This window comes from Ursus americanus, chromosome 36, assembly GCF_024610735.1.
Source record: "Ursus americanus isolate L20-20 chromosome 36, mUrsAme1.1.p, whole genome shotgun sequence".
Lineage (NCBI taxonomy): Eukaryota > Metazoa > Chordata > Mammalia > Carnivora > Ursidae > Ursus > Ursus americanus.
In genome coordinates, this window is record NC_142162.1 from 22,772,986 (window position 1) to 22,785,416 (window position 12,431).

General features: G+C 42.2%; 1 long non-coding RNA gene across 1 annotated transcript in view; it reads right to left on the reverse strand.

Annotated features, from left to right (window-relative positions):
- LOC123804113 (uncharacterized) overlaps positions 1-12,431 on the reverse strand; it is a 439,047-nt gene that overhangs the window by 49,797 nt on the left and 376,819 nt on the right. Inside the window, exon 5 of the long non-coding RNA XR_015723132.1 lies at positions 111-293. This is a non-coding gene — a long non-coding RNA (uncharacterized LOC123804113). The remainder of the gene's footprint in view (positions 1-110; positions 294-12,431) is intronic.

The window sequence follows — 12,431 nt, forward strand, 5'->3', positions numbered from 1 at the left end:
CACTAGGCCCGAGGAAACACTAAATGTCTGACCACATTAGTGTTCTGTGGCTGCAGTAACAAATTACCACAAACTTGGTGATTTAAAAGAACAGAAGTGTGTTCTCTCACCGTTCTGGAAGTTAGAAGTCTGAAATAAGATGTCGGCAGGGCTATGTTCCCTCTAAAAGTCTCCAGAGGAGAATCCTTCCTTTCCTCCTTTCCGCTTCCAGCTTCTGTTGTTGCAAGAATCCTTGGCTTGTGAAGGCATCACTCCGATCTCTCCTTCCACCTTCACAGGGCCTTCTCTGCTGTCTTGAATAAAAAACACTTGTCATTGGATTTAGGGTACACCCCAGTAATTCTGGATAATCTCATCTCAAAATCCATAACTTAATTCTGGCTTCAAAAATGCCCTTTTCAAATAAGGTCACATTTACAAGTTCTAGAAGACTTATTTTGGGGGGGCCACACCATTCAAACCATTATACAGACTATGGAAGATCAAGTGACCTGAGATCTGAGCTGACCCTAATGAACTGGGTGATGTCTGACCCACCACCCATAAAACTAGGAATGTGCAAGAGGAATTCATCAGGTGGCAATAGTATATAAAAGACTGGGTTCAACATGGGTAGGTGGCTCACTCTTTCAGCACCCACTTCTGGTGCACTGCCTCTTCTATCTCAGTTCACATCTATGGGCTTATGCGGAATTCCTTACAACTATGTGATTAGGGAAGCAAACTTGGGCCTGACTTGATGATATGTGGTCATAAGCCAGAAGTGCATAGCCCCTGCATTACAGTTCCAGTTAGGGTGGATCTGAAAGACTAGGGTGAAGGAAAATTATTCTAATTAGAATTTTAAGCAGTATACTTGATTGTTTACTTAGACCACCAGAAGCTAGCTTAAGGTTTGTATCTATGTTTGCATGGGTAGTGGCTAAAAACTTAACCAGTTGGTCCGGACCTTTAAAAGAAAATTATATGCAGATTGGTGACAAGGGAAAACATGTGAGGATAGATTTCTCACAATGGGCACATATTATTCCTTTACCATCTAAATGCTCTCCACACTGCATTGTGGAGAGAGGCTCTTGATAAGGTGGACAAGATGAAATCCCGCGGCTATCAGTCAGAATATCTCTCAGCCAACATGGGACTTATTCAATAGGCCCCTTGACAATATTGCTATGGTGGCAGGAATTAAGGCTCATCAAGGTAATCTCCTTTATCAAGATTGATCTCTTTACTGCCACTGCTCAGTGTCAGCAGAGACCAAGGCTACACCCCTGATATAGCATCATTCCGTAGGGGACCCAACATGCTACCTTTTTATCGGACCCCTTCTATCACAGAGGCAGCAGTCACTTTTCCTCATGGGAATATACATATTATATATAACGTTATAAATAGGCATTTTCTTTCTGGCCCTAATTTTTCTGCCAGACCACCATCCCTAAAGTTACAGGATGTCTTATTTCCCCCCATTTTATCCCCTCTAACTCACTGAATGGCAAATAAAATGTGGAAATGGGTTCATATCTACTAAATATACTGTCCCAGTGTTCATATAATTGTGAAATGAACTACTGCCAGGCTCAGTTACAATGACAGGAGACAATGAACTGTCAGGTGAGGGAATATGCCTCAAACCCGAGGTCAAAACCATTTCCCGGACAGCCTGAATTCATGGGTCTGGGAATCAGGACAGAAGGACCTCTTCTACCTTCACCATTCTTATTCGTAATAACTCACTTAAAGAATCTGTGCTTTCTGTCTCCACAATGTTGGCAGTCGTGGTTTTGGAGGTTCTAGTGCTTAAGGGAAGAATGCCTCCAAGAGGGGACAGTCATGGTTCTAAATTGACAATTGGGACTCTCTGGTTCCTAATGCAGCTTCACCAACAGCAAAAGTGGGGCCACATTACTGGCCTGGGTGATCACACTTGCTGATGCGCAGTGGAAGGAATAAAGGCTATGCTTGGAGCCCAGATAACTTACTGGAGCTCCTTTTAGTATATCTCTACCATTCTGGTCTACGAAAAACTGCAGCATCCCAATAAGCACAAGACGACCACGGATTTGGGGTTTTGTGTAATGTTTGAGTCACCATCAGGTAAAGGCTTTATCCAGCCAAGGGGCTCACAGAGGGTAAGGGAAGCGGGGAATGGGTAGAAAAAGCTATGGTTCTTAACTTAGGCCTGTGACCAGTACAAAAGTAGGGACTGTAGGAGCTATACTTTGTGTTGTTCCCTCACCCACACCCCCCGCCCCCGGTTACGTTACACGGAAAGCACTATGTTGCCTGCATTTTAGATTTCATGTGGGAGCATGAGTGAATTCATAGCACCTAACGATTATATGTCCGCTGACTGGAACTAAATACTTCCTATGTGTTTTTCTACCAGACAAAGGGAAAAAAGTGGGTGCTGAGGAGCAAAACTGCAGCAGATGTGCTCTGCCCCTCTAGATCTGTTTTCTATCCTCTCTATCCAGCTCTACGCACGGAGAGGTAGCTCTCCACAAACGGCTTTAACCAGGTACCCATGCCCAGCAGCTTTTCAAACATTTTATTTTAGATATATGCTGAAAGAAGGACAGATTTAAAGACAGCTTCTCTTCCTTGGGCTATGGCCCCTTCCATAACAACCGCTATAGGAGGGAAGAGGAGTTTCTTTCTCTTTTAGGTTGGAAAATTTTGGCCCCTACCTCATCCATTTGAATTGGAAAATGCGTACATTTTTCACTCTCTAAGCATCATAGTGAACAAAACACATTTACCATAGTATTCTGGTGGTAGTAAAGACAACAGTCCGTTACTAAGCTATACACCTGCTTCATTCGACAACTATTAACTGAACACTTTGCTCTACGCTCTGAAACTATGGAAGTGGACAAAACAGATTCTGTCATCATGGAATTTATAATTTCGTTAAATAAACCCTTGCCCTTGGTAATAATAAGACTTCCCTATGGTACTGTGAGAACTGGGGTAGAAGCTCAACAAATAATTATGAAATGAATAAAGAGGAGTGTTAAAAAAGATAAGTCATAGGTGAATTACAGTTTTACAGCATTTCCCTAGAGTTAGCTCAAAGCATTTTAATCTCAAGCACAAGCTGGTTTTCACAGCCCTGGCTTGTCCCTTCCCCAAACGATCTAGCATTTAGAAACTTATGAAAACTCAATGAGGTTTTGCTAGATTCCTCTCAGTTTTAGATCAAATTTCTGGAAGCATCGTAATACAAGTCTAACTGTCACTACCCAATAGCCTCTTTGGGAAAAATCCCACATGCCTTGCTCTGCTGCTCTAGGTCCTACTGCTGGGGAAAGTTCTGTTGAAATGACTGGGCTCCTTGGCCTTCTGCATCTGAGCAGCTTCTCAACTCCCATCGGCCTCTATTCAAGACACCCTTCCTTTGAGGCTTCCCTTTAGATTCATTTTATCCTTTCCTTTGGCCCACGTCTTTTTCTTTTTAACCTCAGTTCTTTTCCTCCACTTCCAGGATTATCGACCTGATGTCTGTCAATCAACTCTGGCCCAGCATGCTACCATCAGTCTACTGGGAGTCCTGCTGATGAACACATAGGTGGTGTGTTAAGAGACCCATTTTGTAAAATGGAAACTGGAAGAAACCTAAAACAACAGAGTAGGGAATGGAAAGCTTGTTCCTGGGAGATCTCTGCAATGCCATTTCCTCCTTATACTAGGGTTGTTGTTGTTTTTCAATGCAAGGTCAAATTTTAAAACGTGCATGCTGACAGTCAGAGTTGTGCCTTCTCATTGTTGAGTGGCTGGTGTGTGGTCAGAGTTTTTCAGCTCTTTGTAGTTTTGTGTGAAAACTGACTGTGACATGAGGTGGGAGGGGAAAGACCCATGGGGAAAAATCTTGCTCACCATAGAGCTGAAATCAAAGGAATGCTTCAGGCTATGAAAAATGGCTTCCCGTTCTCTGGCTCCACACTGTGAGCACTCATGCCTTGGAAAAGGTAATCTGGAAAAAGTGAGGTGTGGGGAGGATGGGGATTTTCACATTGCAGCGGAGGATATCCATAGTTTCTTTTCAGGTTTAATTGCATGTGGGTGGTGTACAATTATAAGTACTCATAAATTGTCTACCCCAATATTGAATTCAGCCCCCTCCATATGTGTCAGCATGAGCTGAGCTGAAGCCAGTAGACTGGGCCAAAATACACTAGAACTGTAGCCAAACTGATGATAGAGGGTTTGAAAAGTCAGCTAGAGAGACCGGTAGACTCAGTTACTGGAGTAATAGATTTCTTGTCCTGAGCCCCTACATAGATGCTATGTTTCCCCTCTTTGGGGTAGAATATGAAATGAGAATGTATTGATGGAGAAACTGACTTTTTTCTCTAGTTGAAAAAGTAGCATTTAGTGACTTACAAAATTATACAGGAATTTTAGGTAAAACCCCTCGTATGACATTTCATAGGATGTTCGAATTGTCTATTGCAAGATACATATGCCCTGGTTTTTCTTTTTTCTTAAAGAGTGCAAACTTAACTAGAAACAGCTTTATTAATTTCCAGTAGGTTTTTTTAAAAGTTTGTTTCCAACCTCTACTGAATAGCAATGAGAAAAAAAAAAAAGTACTCTGAGTCCCCAAAAGGGAAATAGTAAAGTGCTGGGCAAATATTTCTCACCACTGCCTACCTGTTACTTTTTTACAGGTGGCTATTTTGCTTGATTGATTAGTGTTCAGTACAGAAACTGTGTTGTGTGTTTTGTCTATGAAGTGAGGCATTTTTAAGGTTGGGAAGGGTGGAGGGAATTAAGGAATAATTGCCATTTGAAGGTTGGGCAAATAAAATTTAAATAGCTTAGAATGATATACCATGCTCATAGACCAGAAGAATTTTATTCAAATGTCTACTACTACCCAGAGCAATCTACAGATTCAATGTGATTCCTATCAAAATACCAATAGCGTTATTCATAGAACTCAAACGAACAATCCTGAAATTTGTATGGAACCACAGAAGACCCAGAGTAGCCAAAGCAATCTTGAGAAAGGAAAAACAAAAACGAAAACAAAAACAAAAAACTGGAGGTATCACAATCCCAGATTTCAAGATATACCAGAAAGCTGTAGTAATCAGAACCGTATGAGACTGGTGCAAGAACAAACACATAGATCAATGGAACAGAATACAGAGCCCAGAAATAACCCTGTGCTTACGTGGTCAGTTAATATACAACAAAGGAGGCAAGACTATGCAATCAGGTAAGGATAGTCTCTTCAATAAATGGTGCTGGGAAAACTGGACAGCCACATGCACAAGAATGAAACTGGACCACTTTCTTACACCATACACAAAAATAAACTCAGAATGGGTTAAAGACAAAATCAGGCCCTGAAACCAAAAAACTCCTAAAAAAATATAGGCAGTAAACTCTTGGACCCTGGTCTTTGAGGTACTTTGTTTTTGGATTTGTTTCCTTGGGCAGGGGCAACAAAAGCAAAAATAAATAGTTGGGACTAGATCACACTAAAAGGCTTTTGTACCGCAAAGGAAACCATCAACAAAATGAAAAGGCAACCTACAGAATGTGAGCAGATATCTGCACATGATGTATCCATTAAGGGGTTAATATCCAACATATATAAAGAACTCCTACAACTCAACACTAACAAACCAAACAATCTAGTAAAAAAATGGGCAGAGGACCTGAGTGGGACATTTTTCCAAAGAAGACATACAGATGATCAGCAGACACATGAAAAGATGGTTAACGTCACTCATCATCGGGGATATGCAAATCAAAACCACAATGAGGTACCACCTCACTCCTGTCAGAATGGCTGGTAACAAAAAGACAAGAGATACAAGTGCCTGTGAGGATGTGAAGAAGAGGGAACCCTCATGCCCTGCTGCTGGGAATGTAAATTGGTGCAGTCACTATAGAAAACAGTATGGACGTTCCTAAAAAAATTAAGTAAAATTACCATATGATCCAGCAATTCCATTTCTAGCTATACATCTGAAGGGAATGAAAACAGTAATTTAAAAAGATATATGCACCCCCATGTTCATTGCAGCATTATTTAACATAGTCAAGATATGGAAGAAACCTAAGTGCCCATCGATAGATGAATGGATAAAGATGTGGGACATACGTGTACATCACATGTATGTATACATATAGGTATGTATGTGTATCACATGTGTGTATATATTATATGGAATATCACTTGGCCATGAAGAAGAAAGAAATCTTGCCATTTGCAACAACATGGATGGACTTAGAAGGTATTATGCTAAGTGAAATGAGTCAGACAGAGACAAATACCATATAATTTCTCTTATATGTGGAACCTAGAAAACAAATGAACTACTACTGCAAAAAAATGTCATTTTGACCCTGAACTACCATTTTTTTTTTTTCATGCTGAATTACTTTACGCATTAGACAGTTAAAACTTCGGCTCAGGGCGTCATCCCGGCGTTATGGGATCGAGCCCCACATCAGGCTCCTCCGCTATGAGCCTGCTTCTTCCTCTCCCACTCCCCCTGCTTGTGTTCCCTCTCTCGCTGGCTGTCTCTCTCTCTCAAATAAATAAATAAAATCTTTAAAAAAAAACTCATATTGGGCATTTGTAATTAAAAGACAGGTTTATAGAATAAAACTTGGGTGTCTTAAGTTATTTAATAAATTGAGATTTGGTCTGACACTATGTGTTACATTAATTGTCATAGATGAATGGAAAAAGACAAGTGGATATAACTTGTAAATGATGCATTACAAGCAAATGAAGACCTGATGACTCCGTAGTGCACTGTATAAAGGTCGTTGAAAGTTACAATAAAGGAAAGTAGTGGGAAAATTGTGTCATCACAAAACACATAGTAACAAAGTACAGACATGCCAAATTTAATGTGCCTGAATTTACTCTGAAATTAAATTTGGTTGTATAAGTGTGTAGGATTTATAAGCATAAAGAGTTTGTTCCTAGTTTTTTATTTGTACACACATATTTTCTTGTACATACATATTTAAATAACATTATCCTAAAAACAATTTATGTCAATAGTAGGGATTCAAGAGAATTCTTATCCTTTTAATATCCCAGAACCACTGCCTTAAAGCAGTTTATCTGTAAAGGAATCACTTTCATAAGAGTAAAAATACTTCATGGTAGGGAAATTCAAGTTGACTTTTTTTTTTTTTCTTCCTCCAAGCACATTTTTGGCCTGGGCCAAAGAGGCAGCCCACCCTGAACTGCCTACTGATGGAGTGACAATTCTCATGGAGTCCTTTTTAGGCCACAGCTTTTGTGGGGCAACGGGCAGCCTGGCTCAGCAGTTGGGCTCATTCCCCCCCCCTTTTTTCTTTTTTCTTAAGATTTTATTTATCTGAGAGAGAGAAGAGAAAAAGAGAGAGAGAGAGAATGCACATGAGCAGGGGAGGGGCAGAGGGAGAAGCAGACTCCCCACTGAGCAAGGAGCCCGATGCAGAACTCGATCCCAGGACCTGAGCTGAAGGCAGACACTTCACCAACTGAGCCACCCAGGTGCCCAGTAGGGCCCACTCTTGCATCTTCGTCCCCAGTGGCCTGCAGTCCCTACCAGCCCAGTGTACCACTTTGTCACCTGAGGTCTCTTTTCCATAAAACTCTACCCAGATCCCAGAACACTTACCGGCACCATTAATACCTAACCTAGAACCAGACACCTGACTCTGTATCTTCTTTGTTAGCCTCTTCGAAACAACTCCATCTGCTTCCCCCAAACCTGTAAGATGATGATTTGACGGTGCTCCCCCCCACACCCCCAGCTCTGGGTTTTACTCACATTCATTCAGCAAATAGTTACTGAGCACCTACTATGTAAGTTCCAAGCACAGCGCTAATGGGATATCTGAAGCCTCCAGTTTCTCCCTTTTCTTCTCTCTGATGGGGATTTAACACCTGGTCACTCCTTAGTACCCGCTAGTTCTTCTGGCTGTAGAACTCAGCTTCCCCATCCCACGACCAACATTGTTGCTGCTACCTTGCCTGGCCAGGCCCTGTCTCCGGGTCCCAGGGCTCTTGATGCACAGGGAAGGACCCTCTCACTAACAAGATTACACCTCTTGATTCCCAAAGAGACGGGTCTTAGTCTCAGTTCTCTTAAACGACTCATGCTTCAACTATTTCATTGTTTTCTAAAGTAACTTATTAAAAAAAAACTTATGATAATTTTCTTCAGAACTTAGCAGAGTAACATTTTAAGTGACACCAAATAATTTCATATCCACAGGAGTGTGCACTCTAGACTCATACATGAATCCTTGAACTAAATTCACACAGGGCCATTCTACCACCTTGATGTGACTTTAGTTACCTGCCAATTCCGTCATTGCCAAGGGCCAACCAGCTCCTCTAAAAAGTCCAGTTATTTCCTTAGAAGAGTCTCCTTAGACACTTGTCACTCAGTACGTTTGCATAACAGGGTGTCACATGGTACGTACTATATCAGGCATAAGGAAAAAAACGGCTATAACCAAGCTAGTCAACATTTAAAAAAAATTTTGTTTAAGATTTTCTTTCTTTATTTGAGAGAGAGAGACAGAGTTAGTGAGAGAGAGGCTCCCTGCTGAGCAGGGAGCCTGACGCGAGGCTCGATCCCAGGACCCTGAGATCAGGAGCTGAGCCGAAGGCAGATGCTTAACTGACTGACCCACCCAGGTGCTCCTAGTCAACGTTTTTTTATTGACGTATAGCTGACATACAATATTCCATGTACCTCATTTTACTGTGCTTTGCTTTATTGCGCTTAACAGATGATTGCATGTTTTACAAGCTGAAGTTTTGTGGCAAACCGCATCAAGCATGTCTGTGGGCATCCTTTTTTCAACAGCTTTCGCTCACTTCGTGTCTCTGTCATGTTTTGGTAATTCTGGCAAGATGTCAAATTTTTCATTATTATTATATTTATTATGGCAATCTGTGATCAGTGATCTTTGATGTTACTATTGTAATTATTTTGGGGTGCTATGAACTGCACCCATATAAAATGAGGAACTTAACTGATACACACATTTTGTGTTCTGACTGCTCCACTGATTGGCTGTTCTCCCGTTCCTTTCCCTCTTCCTCAGGCCTCCCTACTCCCTGAGACACACCAATATTAAAAATAGGTCAGTTAATAACCTGTGATGGCTTCTAAGTGTTCAAGTGAATGGAAGAGTCACATGTCCCTCATTTTAAAGCAAAAGCTAGAAATGATCAAGCTTAGTGGCAAAGGCACGATGAAAGCCAAGACAGGCTGAAAGCTGGGCCTCTTGCACCAGTTAGCCAAGTTGTGAACGCAAAGTTCTTAAAGGAAACTAAAAGTGCTACTACATTGAACACACAGATGACAAGAAAGTGAAACAGTCATCCTGCTGAAATGGAGAACGTTTTAGTGGTCTGGATAAAACACCAGCCACAACAATTCCCCAGGTCAAAGCCTAATCCAGGGCAAGGTCCTAACGCTCTTCAGTCTGTGAAGGCTGAGAGAAGTGAGGAAGATGCAGAAGAAAAGTATGAAGCTAGCAGAGGTTGATCATGTGGTTTACGGAAAGAAGGTGTCTCCATGACATACACGTACAAGGTGAAGCAGCAATGCTGATGGAGAAGCCGCAGCAAGTTCTCCAGAAAAGCACGCTATGATTATTAATGAACGTGGCTCCACTCAACAAGTTTTTCAGTGTGGGTGAAACAGCCTTCTAGTGGAAGAAGATGCCATCTAGGACTTCCATAGCTAGAGAGGAGAAATCAATGCCTGGCTTCAAAGCTTCAAAGGACAGGTTGACCCTCTTGTTAGGGGCTAATGCACTTGATTTTTGAACTTCCCTTTAAGTTGAAGCCAATGCTCATTTACCATTGTAAAAATCCAAGGGCCCTTAAGAATCACGCTCAATCTACTCTGCTTGTGGTCTAGAAATGGAACAACAAAGCCTGGATGATAACACATCTGTTTACAACACGATTTACTAAATATTTTAAGCACATGGTTGCGACGTATCACTCAGAAAAAAAAGATAGCTTTCAAAATATGACTGCTCATCGACAATGTACCTGGTCATCCAGGAGCTCTGATGATGGACGGTGAGATTACTGTTGTTTTCACGCCTGCTAACACAGGGCTGGGATTTCCCTAGAAGAACCCATGTTTCTTACTGACTGGATGAGCACTGGTCTTTTTGGTCCTAATTCAGTGAGGTCTCCTTCTTCTACATTGGATTCTTTTATATGTGATCTGGGATCAGAGTGGTAGGAACTTTTGGGATGGGGTATCTAATGCGTACCCTTGCCTTCAGGCAAGAGTCCATCTGAACTAATGCAGATTAAAGATCTCTAAATTGTATGTAGCATAGAAAGATATTTTCTAATGTCCCCCAACACAGGAGATCAATCTTAATGTACACTTTCCTTAAGAGTAGATTTCCTAATGTATAATCTTGATTTTGCAGTTCCAGTTTGGACGCAAATGCATCTTGTCTTGTCCCCAGGAAAAGGGGAGAATGGTTGGCTCCTTTTCTCTGTCTAAAGACTCTTTCTACACAGCTGGACAGTTCATAAATCAACCTTTAGCCTTCAAGGGAAAGTCAGAAAGGCTTCTCTGGGAATAAGCTCCCTTACCTAAGATGGGTTTCTGTTGAGAAATTAAACCCTGTAAGATTAAAAATGCATCATGCGTAGGGAATTTGAAGTCTTCTTTCCATTTGAAAAAATGCATTGAAAAACCCACTGCAATCTAAGTCATGTTTCAGCTATGTCCTGGAAGACTAAGAAGTGTTGTTTTATGGAAAATTACTTATTACAGAAAAGATTTTATGGCTATATTATAATTTGTGGTAGACATAGATGTTTCCTCAGGGCTCTCTGATTTAAGACTGCAATAATGGATGGAATTCTGATATCATGGCGGGTCTCTAGAGTGTGAGCTTTACTTCCAGGATTTGGGGCCTTCTTCCTAATTCTGCTTCCAGGGCCATTTCAGTGGCTGGTACAGAGTTCTCACTGCAGGGTGGAAAGAAGGAGCAGAGAGAGGTGCACTCGGGGGAGAGACTCTTTGTTTGTCCGACTCCTGGTTCCTTTTCTCTCTCAAATTCAAACAACTTCAACAGTCCCCAGACACCCTGAACACAAGGTGGGGCCCAAACAAAACATTTCCTGCATCCAGGAAGCTACCAAAATAGCCTCCGCCAGTGCTGTAAAGGGCATTTAGTGAAACACAAAGTAAACAGGCGCATGATGAAAGGCTGATGATGGCTGTGCTGATGAAAAGTCTAGAGAAAACAGAGCACGGGCCTCCCAGTGAAGACGCAGCTTCAAAGGCTGGTCTCCTCGTATATAAATCAGCCACCGGCTCACTTGGTGCTAGGCTTCTCCCAAAGCCCTGCGGGTTCGGCAGCCTGCTGGAGTCGACACACCACTTATCCTCTCTGAGCTTCAGCTTCTTCTTCAATAAAAAGAGGAGACTGGACCAGGGCGCCCCTCAACACTAACTCTCTGGGGGTTGTCATGTATAGGTGAGCTCCACATAAGAGTGAAGAGGAGAAGGAAAATATATAGAAGGGATCCATTGGCAGGTGGATTTCAGCTGTGGCTTCCGTATTCTATTGACTGGCTAGCTTTTTAATCCTATTTAAAACATTGGACTTAGAAATTTCCAGCGCCGCTTACCTTGCCTAGTAAGTTGCACCTGCTCTTTGTTGGAGGGTGTACACTGAAATGGAATAGGAGTTACAGCCTTGACCTTCCTCCTGCATGACACAGGCACCTGTTGTGAGCCACTGGTGTGAACTCTGGCAGCAGCTGTAATCATGGCCCCAAGTCTAACAGGAATCTGTCACTGCGTGTTGGGCCCTATTAATGCTACCAGGTGGAAGCTGGGTCATTTAGAAAACATCTGTAGAGAGGAGAGTATAGAGTATTGTTTCCTGCATCTGTCAAGTACTTTCTGAATATTTGAGCATGCAAGCTGCACCCCACAGGCATACGTGTATTCTCGGGTGTATACAAGTAGTTGAGCAGATTTACCTGCTCGGCCCTATCAGGCACCATTGGGGATGAGGCAGGGAGGGCACTGGGATATGAAATGGGAGTGAGGATGGGATGGAAATGCCAAGGGCAACATCTAAATGGGGGTGTGTGGCCTCTAGACAGTAGACTAGACACTAGTCTTCTCTGCTTGTGAAGTCCAAGGGCTTTGCCTGCACAGGCAGTGGGTCTAGCTTTACCCCCCTCCTTACTGGACCTGCTTCTCTGTTGTGAGTCATCATTCGGCTTGAGACACTGCAGTGACTTTACAAAATCCTTCACTGTGCCAGCAAATTCAGAATATGACTGGTGTACCTGCAGGAGAATGACAGGTATACTGCTGAGCTGGAATCCAACTTGAGCCAGTTAGATTCCTAAGTCATGCTTCTCAAAACTAACAGATTCCCTAGTCTCTTTT